The sequence below is a fragment of the Onychomys torridus genome, chromosome 23 (genome assembly GCF_903995425.1).
Source record: "Onychomys torridus chromosome 23, mOncTor1.1, whole genome shotgun sequence".
Taxonomy (NCBI): domain Eukaryota; kingdom Metazoa; phylum Chordata; class Mammalia; order Rodentia; family Cricetidae; genus Onychomys; species Onychomys torridus.
The window spans coordinates 20,813,488-20,817,253 of NC_050465.1; positions in this window are offsets into that span (position 1 = coordinate 20,813,488).

Consider the following 3,766-nt stretch of genomic DNA (forward strand, 5'->3'; position numbering starts at 1 on the left):
TTCCTGGAGTTGTGTCCATGCCAATGGATACCCACACGCTCCAGAAGAGAATTTGACATCGCTGCTGCCGTTGTAACAGATATAACAGCGGTGACCACTGCTACTACTATTTCAGGGATTACCATTTCAAGCTAGCACAGTGGATACCCTGACAGCAAAAGTAACTACCACAGTTAATTAATCTTTCATTCTATTGGGCATGACAAATTTAAATCAATAGTTATATACATTTCGATTGGCTTTGAAAGTTATAAATTTACAAACTCAAGTTCCATTTGCTCTTGGGATACCATCTTACAAGGACTCCAATTTGCAGTAAGACAGTGGACCGGTGCTAGTTGAGGCTCACTGACTAGACTGATAACTCGGGAACCTGCATGGGACTGAACTAGGCCCGCTGAATGTGGGTGACACCTATGTGGCTCGATCTGTTTGTGGGGTCCCTGGCAGCAGGACCAGGACTTATCCCAGATGCATGAACTGGCTTTTTAGAGCCCATTCCCTGTGGTGGGATACCTTGCTTAGCCTTGATACAATGGAGAGGGGCTAGGCTCTCCTTCAACTTGGTATGCCAGACTTTGTTGACTACCATGGGAGGCCTTACCCACTCTGAGGAGTGGATGGGGGCAGAGTGGGAGGGAGGTGAGGAGGTGGGAGAAGGAGAGGGAGGGGGAACTGGGGTTGGTATATAACATGGAAAAAATTTTAATAAATAAATATATATTTTTTAAAAAAGGCTGGTGGTAGTGGCACACACCTTTTATCTCAGCTCCTGAGAAGCAGAGGCAGGCAGATCTCTGTGACTTTGAGACCAGCCTGGTCTACAGAGTGAGTTCCAGGACCTCTAGGGCTACACAGAGAAACCCTGTTTAGAAAAACAAGAAGCAAGCAAGCAAACGAAAAGTAACAATCAGTCAGGCATGATGGTGCACACCTTTAGGCCCAGCACTCATGAGGCACAGATCTTGAGCAATTTGAGTTACAATCCAGCCAAACCAAACCAAATAAAAACACTTCCAACAGTGAGTCCAGAGCATTACAAGCTAATCAGATTTTTACACTTGGAGGCTGTTGTAATAATTAATTTGGGAGGTCATTAGACTGGAGTTTGGTATTCCTATGTAAAAAATCAAAACCCAGCTCAGGGTTAATGGTTGTATTCCAGGCTACTATGCAACCTTCAACTAATGCCTAACTGAAGACAAGTTTAACCTCTCAGATTAACCTAATTATTTAACCACTAATTAACCTCTCCCTAGAGACTTTCCAGCAAAGGTTTTCTTTACCATGCTCTGTAGGCATCTATAAAAGGCCCTCTCCAGAACTCTTCGGTGCCCTTCCCAATCACCATTGTCCTCTAGTGCTGCATGATCATGCATCACTGCTTTAAAAAGCTAAATTGTTTCCAACAGCTAGTATGTCTGGCTTAGTTACTTTACTGCTGTTGTGATAAAATGTTCTGACAAAAACAATAGTTCAAGTTCAGGCCATGAGGTAGATAAAGTCAAGGCAAGTCACGTGGTGTCCACAGCCGGAAGACAGGATGAGGTATGCTAGTACTCAACTCAATTTCTCTCTTTTAGACAATCCAGGATCCCAGCCCAGGGAGTGGTTCCACCCACAATGGGCAGGTCTTCCCACCTTGATTAACCCAGTTGTATGAGAGTGGGTATGTAGTAAAGAAACTGTTGAAAAGACCATTCCATTATTGGGAGCGGGGGGGGGGGGGGGGGGTTCCATTGTGGGTAAAAGAGAGATCATCCAGAGGCATCTGGAAGTGTCCAGAGCAGAGAAAAAGAGAATCAGACTGGATATGGCCAGGTCTACCTCCCGGAGAAGAGTGGGAGAGAAGAGTGGGATAGTGAGATGTGGAGAATAGCAGGAGGGAGGGTAGTGCAATGGTTAGGGAACAAGAGAGAGAATACTAACAATAGCAAGAGACAGCAGGGACAGGGACGGGGTGGGGGCGAAAGGACCTTGCTCTTGTGTAGAGAACAGCAGCTCTCTGGAGGAGGGGAACCTGGGGAAGTGGAAGGACCTGGATGCTAGAGCTCATGCTCTGAGATGTATAACACTTGTCAGTAGGGACTGAAGGAGCCTGGAGGCCCGCATGGGCTTCAGCAGGCAGCCACAGGTATGTGTCAATGGAGAACCATGTCCTTCGGTCAGAGCAAGGGAAGTCAGTCTTTTTGAGGGACGGGAGCCCATTTCCCAAGTTCCTGAGGAATTCTGGCTTTTATCTAACTGCCAGAAATCCTTCTATAGTTCAGCTTGAGCTTATTTCCAGACATAGAGACTGCCCAGGTGTAGCTGGATATTTTTGTTGGGACTGTTGACTCCCCAACAATGACACAGAGACATTATTATGCAAGCTTGGCCAATAGCTTAGGCTTTTTTCTAACTAGCTCTTATAACTTAAATTAACTTGTATCTTTCAATCTACACTCTTTTCCATGGCTCAGTCACCTTTACTTTGTAATGTCCATACTGCTTGCTCTGTGTCTGGTGTCTCCTCCCTTCTTCCCAGCATCCTCTCTGCCCAGCTGGTGGCTATTCAGCTTTTTATTCAATCAATCCGAGTGACACGTCTCCACGGTGTACAAAAAGATTATTCCACAACACCCGAGACCTAACATTCCAGCCTTTGGTGGATGATAAGGCATGCTGTAGCACTTCTTCGAAGCCGGGTCATCATGGGCCTAGAAAGGCTGGAGTATCAGTCAGACCAAGAGGGGAACGACAGAAGATTAGAGAAATTTCATCAGAAACATCCAGTTCACTGACTACACCGGAAGAGACAGAGAGCGATCACATTGACCGGACTGATGAATTAATATCAGCTTTCAGTAAATCCAGGGCTCATTGGTTTTGCAGGACCACAGGCACTAGAGAGATACAGGCCGACTGGGGGCAGTTTCCCCACAAAATGCCCCAGTTGATTCCTGGATGGTGTCTGTCAGCTCAGTGGGAATCTGCTGTAGCAGATATAAACTAGGACAGAAGGTATTAGCATGATCACTGTCTGTAATCTGCACTGAAATCCTCCCAGTAGAAAAAGCAGTTAAGGGGTGTCCAAAGACAGCTGCAGGAGACTCACGCCTTTGAGCAGCAGCCAAAGCATGCCTGAGAAGTCATCAACACGACAGAGGCAGGAGCATTCATCTGTAACAGGACAGCAGTTGGGGATCCAGAAGATGGTCCTGGGGTAAAAGCAGGAATACTCTTTCCTTTATCCAAAGGTCCAGATAGATAAGACTGGGCACAGGTGTTGAGAAGCACTTTCAAATCAAAGCAACCAAAGAACCGAGTGGTGATGGTGACGTGTACCTCTGATCCCAGCACTCGGGAGGCAGAGGCAGGAGGATCTCTGTGAGTTCCAGGCCAGCCTGGGCTACAGAGTGAGTTCTAGGCCTGTCTCAAAAGGAAAAAAAAAAAAAGCAACCAAAGGAAATTTTGAGCCTGTGACTATGATAATAGTAGCAAGTGCTTTACCAGGCTAGATTATTAACATATCAAAACTCCATTTATTAATGTGAAACTTTGAACTTTGAAGTCTTATGTATCATCTTTAAGTCTTTTTTCCCCCATACCTTAAATCACTTCCTGAGATCCTCACAACTCACATAAACTTTAAACTCTTTATCTGGAAACATCTGATCATGTACCATGAGACACAGGTGTTTGGTTACTGAGGGCCCCCATGGAAAAACAAGCTTTTTAAATAAAAGAATAGTAAAAGGTAAATTTTGAGCTAATAACAACAGCA